This window comes from Podarcis tiliguerta (assembly GCF_965153285.1).
Source record: "Podarcis tiliguerta genome assembly, chromosome: 7".
In the NCBI taxonomy this organism is placed as follows: Eukaryota; Metazoa; Chordata; class Lepidosauria; order Squamata; family Lacertidae; genus Podarcis; species Podarcis tiliguerta.
Window position 1 is genome coordinate 8,458,298 of NC_139540.1, and position 15,791 is coordinate 8,474,088.

Sequence of the window (15,791 nt, forward strand, 5' to 3'; positions counted from 1 at the left end):
CCAAGTACCAGATCCAGCCCAGGCAAGATAAACCTTGCCGGTCCCTGGATAGCCTATTAGCATAAGGTTACCAGATTTTTTTCAATGAATCCCAGGACACTTTTGAACTTCAATTGATTTTGTATGGGGACCGATTTGTAAATCTGGGGACTGTCCCCGGGAAACGGGGACATCTGGTAAGCTTATATTAGCAGCTTGGCTAGTGAGAAGGTTCCCTCCAGTCTGAAAACACTGACTATAGCAGGGTTAGCTGAAGCATTTGAAAAATCAAATGATGACTCTGCACTCATTTCCACCGAAGGACAACTAATGCGTTCCAAGAGGTTAATGTAATATTTCTCAGACTTTTTGCTCATTTGGTAAGTCTTGTAATGAAACCAACATTTATTTTTTAAAATATATATCAGTTCAATCGTGTATTTTTTGCAAATTGGAGCTCCCAGACTGTTATCTTGTACACCTCATTTAACCACAATTAAACTTCGTGCCTTTGTGTTCAATAATATATTAATGGACAGTTTAATAGATGCTATGCCGTTACAATCTGCAATGCAAATTTCTCATACAATTCATGAGGATGATACCCTTTGGGGGGAAATAGAAATTGCCAGCTTAACAAAGTGGTTGGCTTCAAAACTGCTCCAGAAAAGGTAGTATAATTTTGATGGCAAACAGTAGCTACTCTTTGTATCACAGCTTATGGTTGCATTGATGATGTTGTTGTTGTTTAGTCGTTCAGTCGTGTCCGACTCTTCGTGACCCCATGGACCAGAGCACGCCAGGCATTCCTGTCTTCCACTGCCACCCGCAGTTTGGTCAGATTCATGTTTGTAGCTTCGAGAACACTGTCTAACCATCTCGTCCTCTGTCGTCCCCTTCTCCTTGTGCCCTCCATCTTTCCCAACATCAGGGTCTTTTCCGGTGAGTCTTCTCTTCTCATGAGGTGGCCAAAGTATTGGAGCTTCAGCTTCAGGATCTGTCCTTCCAGTGAGCACTCAGGGCTGATTTCCTTAAGAATGGATGTGTTGATGATAAATATTACTAACTGTTCATGGAATCTATCCTATGGCCTTTGCCTGCTTAATGAACACACACACACACACAATTTAGACATTTTTTTTTTCAGTGTGGAGAGAGGCCACAGCTGATTGAGGGGACAAGACCAATAGTGGGTCCAATGGTCAAGAAGGCAGTTTCTGCACGTGGTGTAGAGGGAAGTGAGAGGCTAATGGGGCTCATCCACCTAGGAAGGTAGCCCATCTAGGAGAAGGAAAACTTTGATCTTACACCTGTGCTGCATTGCAGGGACATCTTCAGGAGAAGAAAAGGCTAAGGGCTAAACTCTAAACAACTATGGAGTGGTATCCCTAAGATGGCTGGATGGCACCTGGTACGCTTCCTTGCAGCAACTCCTGCAACCAAGCTGGTGTCATCATCATCATTCATCATCGTTTTTTATTTGTATGCCGCCTTTCCACAGTTAAAAAACAATGCTCAAGGTGGCTTACAGCATAACAAGATTTACATAATTACAAAAGTCATAAACAATAAATAAACCACCACAAAAAAATACACAACCAATTGGGAAACAATTTCCGCATAAATCAAAATCTAAAACTAAGAATACAGCATTAATACCACAGTTTAAAATGACATAGGTAAAAAATAACAGCAATCTAAACAAAAAACAAAACAAAACGGAGCCCTCTCTGCCCAGCAGCAGCAGCAGTGACAGCATTCCTTTATAGAGCCCATCAGGCCCCACCCTAGGCCAGGTGGTGAGTGGCAGGACTGGGGCCCTCAGGCACTGAGCAGGAGAGTATTGTTCTGCTTTCCGTTGGATCACACCAGTGAAGTCAAGAGAGGGGATTTTGTTGTCTGGACAGCCCAGGACTTCTAGACACACTGCCCAGGCTTGCACCCTAGGGAGGTCACTTTGGTGCTGCTTACACAGTGTTTTGACTTTGCCCCCAGAGGCAAACTCCACTGTCTCTTGAGACAAACAGATGCCACCTACATTTTTAGACTTTACTCTATGGAATGAGGGATAAATCAGCTTCCTATCCCTAGTGACTCTGATTTTTAAATTTATTTTTTTAAAAAGAAGCCTGCAAAACCATACATGTCTCTTTTTCTTACACTAAAATGTATGTGGGGGAGCTAACTTTCACTTAAATGCCCTAATAACAAGTCTATGAAATTCCATGGATGGGAGAAGATGTGAGGGTGAATAAAAGCATCCCATCTATTTCCCCTTTATGTTTCCCTTCTTGCCTTCATTCCTCCTCTCCCTGCTTACAGTATATATTGTTTTGTTTTGCACCTTCATTAAGTGACTTTCCCTGGCTGGGATATGCCCTCAAAATCCAGTAATGCTTCCTGCTTGCCTGGAAGGAGTGTGCATAGAAACTAGCCTGCTGCAGAAAAGTGAAATCCACATCCATTGCTCCACTCACTTTTGTCACTGGCTGGTAGGTGGGCCCCAAGAATGTTGCCTTGAAACAGATCTGAGAGCTGTTCTTCACCCCTGCCATACAGGTATCCCTGGGCTGATTCTGGACTTAAACAATTCAAGTAAAATCACTTCTGTGCCTCTGATCACTCGAGAGACACCGTTGATAGACCCTTAGGTCAATTTCCACTTCTCACCCAGGTGCTAGGCTTTGGAATCCACCATGCTGTGCAGCAGGCAGATCACAGAGTCTCGGGAAATTAAGCCACAGTCCTGTCTTTATTGAAAAAGACAACTGTGCAGAACATGCCATGACTGATTCTTCCTCTTCCCAGCCAGCTACAGCTTACCTGAGAACCCCGAGGCAGGATTTGCCCTGGTTTTGTCAAGCAAAAGAATATGTGTTCCTAGTCACCTGCAATCTGGAAATAGACATCACTTCAAAGTCCCCCCCCCCCCTTACCACCTGGAAGAGCAAAATAAGCCGAGCTGATAGCCATATTGATTGGGCACGAACAACAGGATATAAGTACACAAGAAGAGCCCATCCGGATCATATCAAAAGCCGCTCTAGTTTGGAATCTTGTTTCCCTCTGTGTGGACAGTCACACACCTCTGGGAAGCCCAAGGTAAGTCCTAGGGAAGCCTAAGAGTGGCCAGTCACATGTGGGTGTAGGGGTGGGTGTAGATGCTAGGAGAGGATATAGTTATAAGGTATTATCCTTCCTTCCTCACGTTTGCGAGTTCAGCAGTGCCTTTGCGGCTTAAAAGGGATGCTTTGATAGGCTAGTTTTAGCCTTTTTTAAGTAATCCAGGATGCTTTAAGGCAGACTGGATTCTCCTGGTATTTCCCCCATAAAACAATAAACACACAAACAGTATTGCAAAAGGTAAAAATGACATTTACCCACTCAGAATACTTGTTGAAGAGTAATAGATACAGCAGCTTTGTTCAGGCAGGCTTAAAATGGTACCGTACTTTTCCGTGTATAAGACGCCCCCATGTTTAAGACAACCCCTATTTGGGGGGACTCAAATTTAAGAAAATAGGGGGCGATGGCACAGAGTTGTTGAGTTTTTTGGGGGGACATTACCAAGGGTTGTTGAGCTTTTTTTTTTCTTTTTAAGGGCGGATTGCTGAAAACCGCTCACCCGCACGCATTGCTAAATCCGCCTCCCATCTGTCCCATAGCCAGCAGAAGTTGCCTATCACCCTCCCAACTGCCGGAGCATCAGCCAATCAACAAACCCATTGGCGCAGCAACCAATAACACGCACAGTAGCTGCTGACAGCCTTGGCAGCAATCAATCAAACGTCCACACTATGCACTACCCATGTATAAGATGACCCCCACTTTTTAGCATGATTTTTAAATAAATAAAACATAGTCTTACACATGGTCCAGTTTAAAATATTTTCTCACATTAGTCTAGTTTAAAATAATTTCTCATATTGCTGGAATGAGGGGCAAAGAGCAAAGAGGAAGTGCCCAGCCAGGGGAGGAGATTATTTATGTCTATGCCCTCCCCCGTCACAGCACAGTGGGAGTGTCTCTCCCAGAGTTCTCTGTAGCAAACTTACAGGAAAACTCTGTGAGCTTCAGCTCCTATCAGTTGCCTATCTAGCAAACATGCATTGTTGGCTTGACTGCATTGTAAATATTCCACAATGGTATCTTAAGATCCACCAGCCTCAAGTTGCCTGGATGAGTCCTGGCTGAGCCAGGATGGAGCATACAACAGCACATCTCTGGATGAGCCAAGGATCATAGAATCATAGAGTTGGAAGAGACCACAAGGGCCATCGAGTCCAACCCCCTGCCAAGCAGGAAACACCATCAGAGCACTCCTGACATATGGTTGTCAAGCCTCCGCTTAAAGACCTCCAAAGAAGGAGACTCCACCACACTCCTTGGCAGCAAATTCCACTGTCGAACAGCTCTTACTGTCAGGAAGTTCTTCCTAATGTTTAGGTGGAATCTTCTTTCTTGTAGTTTGGATCCATTGCTCCGTGTCTGCTTCTCTGGAGCAGCAGAAAACAACCTTTCTCCCTCCTCTATGTGACATCCTTTTATATATTTGAACATGGCTATCATATCACCCCTTAACCTCCTCTTCTCCAGGCTAAACATGCCCAGCTCCCTTAGCCGTTCCTCATAAGGCATCGTTTCCAGGCCTTTGACCATTTTGGTTGCCCTCCTCTGGACACGTTCCAGTTTGTCAGTGTCCTTCTTGAACTGTGGTGCCCAGAACTGGACACAGTACTCCAGGTGAGGTCTGACCAGAGCAAAATACAGTGGCACTATTACCTCCCTTGATCTAGAGCTATGTCTCTATAGCCTGGTTGTGTTGGGATCTCAGCTCCACTTATCCTGGGAGATCTTGCTATAGCATTGCTCCCTAAATGTAAGTTTAAAAAAATACCAAGACTTCAAAATATGTTGGACTGTACCTCTATGCACACCCACTTGAGAGCAATGCCTATGGAAAACCTAATTAGGTCAGGGACAAGGAAGCTGTGGCCCTCCAGTAGCTGCCGGGCTCCAACTCTCATCAAGCCACATTGGACAAAAGATTTCTGCATTTCAGGGGGGCTGGACTGGATGACCCTCGTGGTTCCTTCCAACTCTACAATTGTATGGTTCTAAGGGAAGAAATGGAGGCAGTGAGAGATGTTACTTTCTTGGGCTCCATGTTCACTGCAGATGGTGACAGCAGTCACGAAATTAAAAGACGCCTGCTTCTTGGGAGAAAAGCAATGACAATCCTAGACAGCATCTTAAAAAGCAGAGACATCACCTTGCCAACAAAGGTACGTTTAGTTAAAGCCATGGTTTTCCCAGTAGTGATGTATGGAAGTGAGAGCTGGACCATAAAGAAGGCTGATCACCGAAGAATTGATGCTTTTGAATTATGGTGCTGGAGGAGACTCTTGAGAGTCCCATGGACTGCAAGAAGATCCAACCTATCCATTCTGAAGGAAATCAGCCCTGAGTGCTGATCGTGAAGCTGAGGCTCCAATACTTTGGCCACCTCATGAGAAGAGAAGACTCCTTGGAAAAGACCCTGATGTTGGGAAAGATGGAGGGCACAAGGAGAAGGGAACGACAGAGGACAATATGGTTGGACAGTGTTCTCGAAGCTACAAATATGAGTTTGACCAAACTGTGGGAGGCAGTGGAAGACAGGAGTGCCTGGAGTACTCTGGTCCATGGGGTCATGAAGAGTCGGACATGACTGAACGACTAAACAACAACAACAAAGAGTGGCCAAAGGTCGTGGAAGATTGGAGTTGTAGTCTAACACTATATGAAGAGTCAGAGGTTCCCCATTCCTGACACAAGCCTTACTCCTCAGGGAACACGTACAGTACCTGCCTTTGTAGCTGCTGATGTCCTACGCAGCAGGGTGATTTATGCAAAAAGTTGTTGCTTGATAAAACTGTTCCAGTTTGCAACCTGGTACTTTATTCACTCGTGCATATACCAAAGAGTTTTCTTTGTCTTGTTTTTCTCATCAAAGTGATCAAGGTGAGTTAGAAGCTGAGAAAAAACAACAGCCAGCCTTACTTTGTATAAATTTGCACATTATTCAATGCAGAGCAACATTCTTTTTAAAAACCAAAAACCAAAAACAACAACAAAAAGGATGTTGTTTTAGGGTATGCATGAAAAGATTTTGAGTGTGTAATATTTCCAAAATGTGACCTGCAACTCCCATATGGCTCCTTTGAACAAATCATTGATTTTTGCCAATTGACTAATTGATTTCAGGCAATTAGTCAGTGATGGTAACATATAATTACTTAATTAGCTAACTAACCGATATTACCTTGCAGGCATTCCCTGGTGTACTATTAAGCCTTTGATGTGAATCTCTAGACAAAATTTGCTCAAAAAAAGTTTGCATAATCTGATGTGATTTTTCATTTAAAAAACAAATAGCAAGAGAAAAGGGGAAAAGATAAAACAGGCAATCACCGTGAAACAATTTACTTTTATTGATTGTTTATTGTCTGGAGGGTTTCCATTTTACAATCCCTTGAGCTAATTATCTATTATTTATCTGCATCCTCCTCTTCGACCCAGAAGCTCAAGTCACAGTTTGTGTGCCTTGCAACAGGCCCGAGCTGTGATTAATGATTCAGTCAGATGCAACCAGCCACAAATGGTGACCCTGAAGAAAGTTTTCATAGATGGGAGACGTTGACCCAACAGAGTCCAGAGCTTAAGAAAGTCCTATTACCCTAAGCAGGGATTTGCTTCAGCCCTCATATAAAACTGCTGAGAATTTAAAGGGCAAATGCCCTAAGTCAGAGCATGGCTAACCCCCAATCTGGGGCCCTTACATACCCACCACAGCAATATTTTCTCTGCTCCATTGGAAGGAATGCTCAGCTGATGTTGTCTAATCTCCTCAAAAAGAAATAAGGATGAATGTTCAATAAACAGATTGCATGGAAGCAAACTTGCTCTCTTCCTATGGCTTCGACAGAGAACCCAGCCCTACTATTGGGTAAGGTGAAGTGACCTGCTTCAGGTGACACCAGAAAGATGAGGCTTAAAATTCCATGCGAATGTGTGACCAAGTGTCAGCCTTGGAAGTAGCAAAGTGGCATCATCTGGCTTCCATTTCAGGCAGCAAAAATATCTTTAGGGATTCAATCTGCACAGGCAGATTCCAGCTGCCATAGCAGTCACAACTGGTAAAAGGCAATTCTAGCCATTGAGGCTACCTGAACCCCCAGTGAAAAAGCTGGCTCCAGAAGTGCCCCAGCCTGCAAACCTACTCTTTCAGTTGAGTGCAAACCCATCCAGCGTAGGCAATTGACCAAATTCTCATACACAAGAATCACTCATTCACAACGACTCCAGCTTGCCTAGATTCAATAGATTCAATCTCAGCTTGCTTTTGTCATCCATCCCACTGCTGCACCCAAGAACTGTCCCAGAGACTGCACAGCCACTCCAATAATAATAATAATAATAATAATAATAATAATAATAATAATTTATTATTTATACCCCGCCCATCTGCCTGGGCTTCCCCAGCCACTCTGGGCGTCTTCCGACAAAATATTAAAATACAGTAATGCATCAAACATTAAAAGCTTCCCTAAACAGGGCTGCCTTCAGATGTCTTCTAAAAGTTTGGTAGTTGTTGTTCTCTTTGACATCTGGTGGTAGGGCGTTCCACAGGGTGGGTGCCACTACCAAGAAGGCCTTCTGCCTGGTTCCCTGTAACTTGGCTTCTTGCAGTGAGGGAACTGCCAGAAGGCCCTCAGCGCTGGACCTCAGTGTCTGGGTAGAATGATGGGGGTGGAGATGCTGCTTCATTCTGGACCGAGGCCGTATATTCCTGATTCAGTTAAGGAGAAAGAGAGCTGCGTGTCTACATCATACCGATGGTACCTTGCTCCAAAACTCCTAATGGCCACTCCCAGTGGCTTCAAATAGAAATGAAATAGTAATGGAGATACAACAGTGCCCTGTGGCACCCCACAATGTAACAGAACTCTTCCTATGCTGCTCTCTGGACTCGGTCCTGGATGTAGAACCGGAATGACTGTAACAGAGTGCTCCCGAACCTCATTCCCCAGAGCTGCTCCAGGAGGTCAATATCACCAAAGCTGGTGACAGATCAAGAAGCCCAAGGATACCAGCTGTCTATATTTGGCCACTGAGAGAGTTAATACTGGCTAGGAACAGAAGAGAGATTGGTTAATATACTATTTTGTCTGCACCCGCTAAAGTTTTCCTACATTCTCTCAGGGCAACTATAATTGTAGCACTGAAAATAATTGGTACATTACTCACAGTGCCCCGTTGGGATTGGCTTCTCTTAATGCAGTTCTGTGCCATGCATACTTTTAATAGCAAACACGCACACAAACACACACTGGCATATACTGTATTTTTTAAAAGGCAAACCAAAATAGACATCTACTGAGAGAGAAGTGAATGCACTAAGTGGAAAAGGGCTGGTAAAAATAAATGATGGAAGCTGAAAATAATTCTTGGTTGGAAGATTATGCCCTCATTTAAGGTAGTAGATAAAGAGAACCAGTCTTCTGGAGGTACATCTTTTTTAAAAAAATAATAATACATTTTTATATAAAAGAATTGTTTTTAAAAGTTAACTGACATTCTGGAAGCATTACCATGCATTTCCAATTTGAATTCAATGATTGTAGCAAAGAATTTCAATTTCAACTTGAATTCAATTTGGAATTACAACTCTAAAAATCTGCAAATCTCTTGGTTTTTTTGTGTATACTTGTGCCCAGTATACATGCTATATGTAAGGGGGAAATTTAAAAATTAGGAGCAAATTATTATTTTTTATGATTTATCCAGTTTTGCAGACTGTGGCTTTTTGTCTTTATAGTGTTTCAAAATACAATACATTCAAACACAGCATTTGTTTCAATGCATTGTACTTTGAACATCTTTAACAATGTTGTGCTCCAAAGAGAAAATGAAATGCATAAATAAATAATAAAATGTCATAATTATCATTCCATTGGTATTCCAGAACACTGCAGTCATCAAACCAATTTTCCTTTTACAGCAAAATTATCCAATGCCTGTGAAAGATACTGAATACAGTGGTACCTCTGGTTACGAACTTAATTCATTCCGGAGGTCCATTCTTAAGCTGAAACCGTTCTTATCCTGAGGTGTGCTTTCACTAAAGGGGCATCCAATTGCGTGTGCGCCCCCAATACACGATTTCCGTTTGCATCCTGGGGCAAAGTTCGCAACCAGGAGCAGCTACTTCCAGGTTAGCGGAGCTTGTAACCTGAAGCGTTCGTAACCAGAAGCGTTCGTAACCAGAGGTACCACTGTATGGTTCTGCCATATTTTCATTGTGTGGAAGCTGATCTGTGCAATTTCCTCCATGTTGTGTTGTGTTCAGGATGTGTGATTTGAGCAACTTCTGTCTCACAACTTTCCACCTTCATCAGCCTTCCCCCCCCCACATCAGGTTAACCAAAAGACTGAATCTGAGAAGTTCATCCTGTTTAATCTCATAATCTCAGGTATGTGGTTGTTGTTGTTGTTTTAAAAAAATCCCAACCCTGTAAGGAATGACTAGAGCATCCTGTCCACATCCTGTGCACAGTACAACATTTACTGGTTTGAAGACAATGGAAGGGTATGACCAGTGGGGAAGAAAGCTGCTCGGGTGCTTGGGGCGACACACCCGGGGTGGGGGTGAGCCACTCACAGGGGCAGGGCAAGGGCGGGTGGGGCGAACCGGATGCACCGCAGTGCCTCGGGAATCTGCCTACCTCCTCCCACTCAACCGCCCTACAACTGGGGGGGGGGGGAGGCAGTGTGTGGACCGTTTGGGCAGTGCGGAGCCTGTGCACACCCAAGCCAGCCACCATGTCTCTCTCAGGAAAGATGCGTAGCTTGGGCGCGCTGCAGGCCCCATGGTGAGTGCTGCCCGGCATTTTGTCACCCCCCTCAGTGGTGACACCCGGGGCGGACCACACCCACCGCACCCCCCTTCCTCCACCCCTGGGTATGACTACAGCCACAAAAAATCTCACTTGAAATACAGCTCATCCTTGGATGTGGGGAAATCCCATAGGTCTTCAATAAGCAGTGAAATATGATCAGTGGTGTGGACTATTCAGCACAGTTTTACCATCATCACCACCACCAAAAAAAATTGGAGCAAACTTTAGATGTTACCTCTGGAAGGAGTATATGTGATGGTAGCCACAAGGAAAGAAACTCATGCATTTCATTATGCATTAAGTGTAACCCAGGCTCCTCAAATACTAAGCACCAAGGGAACCTCTTGGGAATTTTTCAATCTCAAGGTAAATTCCAGTGCAATTTGGGATGGTAAAATGTCCCAAAACAAAGCCACATGTATTGTGTTAGAAAAACAGCATTCCCTAGTTCAGTATCTGTCTGGAAAAAGGCATTTTAAAAAATAAAATCTTTAAAACATTCATACTTTCTTGAGCTAAAGTACATCCTTGGAAGGCATGGAAGCAAAAGATTTCTTGGGCTATGTTTTCACCCCAGGCTCCTTTTGGTTTTCAAAAATAAAACATCGCCTAGGCAAAATTTCCCCAAATAAAACATATTTGTATATGTTACTGTCGCGAACATATACAATTTTATCGACACATTGTCCTAGTATGTTCATTTTCGTACATATTACTTGGCAAGCGAACCGCATTGCAAAATTCGGAGAAGTGTGAATTTCAAAGAATGCCTGCTTTTTGGTTCATGCGTTGCTTCATTAAGTGCAATCTGGGTATATTTGCCTTTAAATGGGAATTGAACCATATCTCTCCCCCGTTCCTACTCTCCATGTGCTCTGCAAAGAAAGAAAAACACGACTAGCCACAATGCACTTTGCAGAGTTCATGGTTCAAAAGGGATTGCAAGCTGAAAGTTGAAAATAAGTTCTCACACTTTTGACCCTCTTGTCAAAAAAATGTCAGGCAGCTCTTTAGGAAAATAAAGAGAAGCCATCATCATGCTTTGTATTATAGGCAAGAGAGGATAACTTCATATTGCAAAGCCACAGGGAGTTCAAGAGGAATTATGAAAGGGAATGGGTGAGGGTCAGAGCTCTTCAAGAGCATATCAGCATAGCGCAAATAAGGATTTAACACATTACAGATTGAAGGGCGAACTACCGTCCTGCAGATGTCATTTGTCTGTGGTTACCAAGATAGGGCAATTTGTAGGGAAGTCACAAAGGGAGAGGTGAAAAGTGCAAGGCACAGCTATGGGGGCAAGGCCTCGGATAGATCGCCAAGTCTTCCTTGCGTTTCCCTCTCCCTTCTCAGCCTCTCTATTAGAAGCAGTCGTCCATGGTGAGCCGCAATACAATTTTAAGAGCCAGCCTCTATTATGAGCAAAAAAAGTAGCCATGAATCAACGTGACAGGAAAACAAGTGCTTAGCATGATGGAGTTAACAGGGAAATAGAAACTCTGTTATTGCATGACCCTCCGAGCTCAAGATAACTTCCGAACTGGACGATTCTTCTTTCAGAACTCCCCAGGGATTAGCAGATAGCAGATCTCTATCCATCTTCTCATGTGGCTTGGAGCCATTGCACTCCTTCAATTTTGTCACAGGGAGGCCGGCAGAAGGAGCAAGCCTTGCACACAAAATATTAATGCCAAAGATCCACTCCAGAGTTATCTAGAAACAGTCAGTGTGTTTGAAGCCCAGCAAAGCTTTCCTTTACGGAACTGTATGCAAGGAATTTGATTTCTGTGGATTCTGGTGTGGACTGATGCTCTCTGCATCTCTCAGACTTAGTTTCTCATATATTTTTGTGTTTGCTTTTGCCTAATGTACAACTTTCTGCAAAGCAGTTTTCACTAAGACAGTGCCTTTTCCCATGATATTTTTGCCATGACATAAATTTTATTTAATTTGTAGGAATTGGGAGAGATGAAATGTATAAATATTGCAAAATATTAATCTCTTAGACCAGCGGTTCCCCATGTTTGTGGTACAACCCCCTGGGGGCAGCGGGAACACCTAGTGGGACACTAAGAAGTAAGGGGGTGGTGAGGGGTTGCTGAAGGTATAAATGGCTATAAGACTTTGAAAAGGTGATGACACAGGGTCAAATACACTATTCTGAATAATGCAATTTAAAGGGTAGGGGTCACTGGGGATGAGTTTATGGAACCAATTGGGCAGTGGCCTCAAAAGGTTTGAGAACCACCAACTTAGACCTTTCATTAAATCATTGGTGTATATTTTATGGTTTGAGTCTGGAAAATTGTAATGATATTGTCATGGCCTTGGGCTAGTACAATAAACATATTGATTGGTTGAACTTCCATTGTTAAAATGTTGGCATAAGAACTATATTGTGAAATCAGAAACCTATCTCCCCCTGCTGAAAATCTTTTTGTTTGCCTCTCAGTTTCTATCAGTTTGAAATTTGCTGTGTACTGTTTACAGTTTTTTCTCTCTCCAGTAATCATTTCCAGCTGTTCATAGCTGTCTAACATCTCCAGGTGTGCCAACCCGATGCATTGCCAAAGGCGTTCAGCCACTATCCCCACAACAAATTCCTTTACTACTGATTAAAGGTTTCATTCAAAAAGTATGATGAGAGGGAACACATCGTTCTAGAGATGCTTCCACAGAACCCTGTTTGAGTTCCCATTTAGCTGATCCTGTTTCTGTGCTGCCTCTCCTGGTATGCCCCGCAGAGGACCTTATGGTACACAAATGATAATATCTTGGAGGTCCCAGGTCTCAAGGAGGTTAAACTGGCCTCAGCTAGGGCCAAGGCCTTTTTGGCTTTGGCTGCAGCCTGGTGGAACACCCTATCGCAGGAGACCAGGGCCCTTCAGGACTTGACATCCTGACGCCTGCAAGATGGAGCTGTTCCGCCTGACCTTCGGTCCAGGCCCAGTTTGATCCCCCTCTATGGGACCCTGTAAGTTTCCTCTTTAGGGACACGGGCGGCACTGTGGGTTAAACCACAGAGCCTAGGATTTGTTGATCAGAAGGTCGGCGGTTCAAATCCCCATGACGGGGTGAGCTCCCGTTGCTCGGTCCCTGCTCCTGCCAACCTAGCAGTTTGAAAGCACGTCAAAGGGCAAGTAGATAAATAGGTACCGCTCCGGCGGGAAGGTAAACGGTGTTTCTGTGCACTGCTCGGGTTCGCCAGAAGTGGCTTAGTCTGCTGGCCACATGACCTGGAAGCTGTACACCAGCTCCCGTGGCCAATAAAGCAAGATGAGTGCCACAACCCCAGAGTCGATCACGACTGGATCTAATGGTCAGGGGTCCCTTTACATTTATCTATCATCTATCAATCTATCGATCTATATCTATATATCTCTGGAAATATTTGCATATACACACAATGACAGAGGTGGTAGTCCAAAGTATGTTTCCTTCAAGCAGTGGGGCATAGTCATGCTGGCCACATGACCCGGAAGCTGTACGCCGGCTCCCTCGGCCAATAAAGAGAGATGAGCACTGCCACCTCAGCCCTTTACCTTTACAAGTTACCTTTTTGGTCCTTTTATCATGGGAAAAACATGAATAGCTGGCCCTGATGAATACTTGAGATTCCTGACCCCTATGGTTGTAATTTGTGGGCAGTCATTTAATGTTATCCTGATTTTAATTTTTAAGCTGTATTTTAATCAATTGTTTGATTGTGTTTTTAATGTATTTGATATTTGCATGTTCAGACCCAGAAACCTCCCTCTAAATAAATTCACAATTGATTCAAATTTTTGTTTTGTTTTTGGCAGAACTTAGGCAACATCTTTATTGATTACAGAAAGTGACTGGTTGCATAGGCTCTGGTTCAACTAGCTGCCTGCCATGCAGGTAGTGCTGACCCAGGGTTCCAGTATAGGTCAGCCAAGGGTGAACAGCTGGATAAGCAGAAAGCTGGGAACAGGCTATCTCTGCTACCCAAATGTCCCCCTGGACTCGGGCACAGGCAGAATCCCCCCTCAGGGGTTGACCAAACCATTCAGTCCCTGGATTCATTTAATGGAATACACTTCACATAGGGATGGCAAGAGCATTCTCCCATCCCTATCACCTGAACCAGAGCCTATCCACAACCTTACAAGTTGTGACAATTTGCTACGCGGCAAATGGCAACAGCAAATCTGCCAAGTGGGAAAATTCCTGCCGTGCCCCTGTCCCAACAACAGATGACACACGACGGCATAGCAAGGTCAAGCGCAAAGCCCTAAAAATAGGGAGAGGTGGGCGGGTGTTCTGAATGCACACACCGAAAGAGGAAGCTATGGGTCACGTGCATGGGTATAAATAGGTCCCTTGAACCATTTGGACTTCGCCCCATTGGCCCGATTGAACCCAGCTTCGAGGGACCTCCAATTGGGTGTTGTGGCTGACCAATCGAAGCCACCCACAACACAGGGTGTCAGTTTTCCAGGTCTCAATGCAATACGTACCCTCTTTAAGGGGGGACCCTATGCAGGACCAGACTAGATCTGACATGAGAGCACAGCAACAGCAACTTTTTTTATTCTCAAACAAAAAGATGAGGTATTGGCTTGATCCAGCAGAGCACTTTTTATGTTCTTATGATGAGTAAAATTTAGTAGGTCTCAAGTGGTGCCCTTCAGAAGTTGCTGGACAACAGCTCCCATCATCCATGATGGTTAACCATGCTGGCTAGGACTGATGGGAGTCCACCTACATCTGGAGAGAAGCCCATTGGCTACCCATACCTTAGGCTGTGGCAAGAGCAGTTCTGCCAGGCCTCTGAGTCATTGGGTTAAAAAGCCCAAACAGAGCCCAGAGTTGTTTCTTCTGAGAACTCTTTGAAAGTGTCCTTATTTGGCTCTTGCTTTTATCAAGCAGGCTGGTCCTTCCCAGCCATTTCGCCCCATCACCATCCCATTAATCATGAATTTAAGTCTCCGGCTCTTCCTTTCATGCAACATGTTGCATATGTGTGCGTCTTTTAAGCAGGCATGATTAATAGCTAAAGCGAGGGGATAAGAAGGATAAACGCTGATATATATTGTTCGTTTTATTATCTGTCAGGGACAGAACTAATAGGTGGAAGTTGCATTGGAAATGATGGCTACATGGTACAATGCAGACTTTAATGGAAGCCGGTTTCCATCTAATGAGCAAGCAGGAAGAAATCATTTACATGCAATGAAGAGGGAGACTGAGGGAGGCCGCAGGTGTCCAGAAAAAAAGAAAGAAAAGAAAATGTGAGAGGGAGGGAGAGATGACATTCTGGGTAATATTTGAGAATAGGAGTTGTACAGTATGCCAAGAATTGCATGACATTTAGGGAGGGCATGAAAAATCAGCTGCAACATTCAAACATGCCTGGAGCAAAAATGTTTATATATACATATATATCCCATATTCATGAGGCATGAGGTGCATCCATCCATTCACACAGAAATACGTGTGGAGGCTCAGAGGTGGATTGATTCTGACCATCTTATTCCCCGAAGCCATATTTGGAGGGGGAAGAGAAAGAAATAGCTAACTTTAAACAGGTCACAGCTTCCATGAAGGCACATGGCATCCAGGGTATGCGCTTATGGAGTGTGGAGGGTTAGTTATAAATAGGGATGGATGAATCAGTTTTATTTCTTGCTCTGTATCTGTTTCACTGCTATTCCTTGCATAAGTCACGGATGGGAAAACAGTGATCCTCTGGGTATTGAGTGAACAAAAAACTTCCACCAGCACCAGTCAGCACGGTCAACTGTCCAGGATGATGAGAAGTGTACTTCAGCAACTTCTGGAGAGCCAGAGATCTCCAAATTTTTGCCGAAGGTCCCTTTACCCCATTGCCACGATTTGCAATATTTA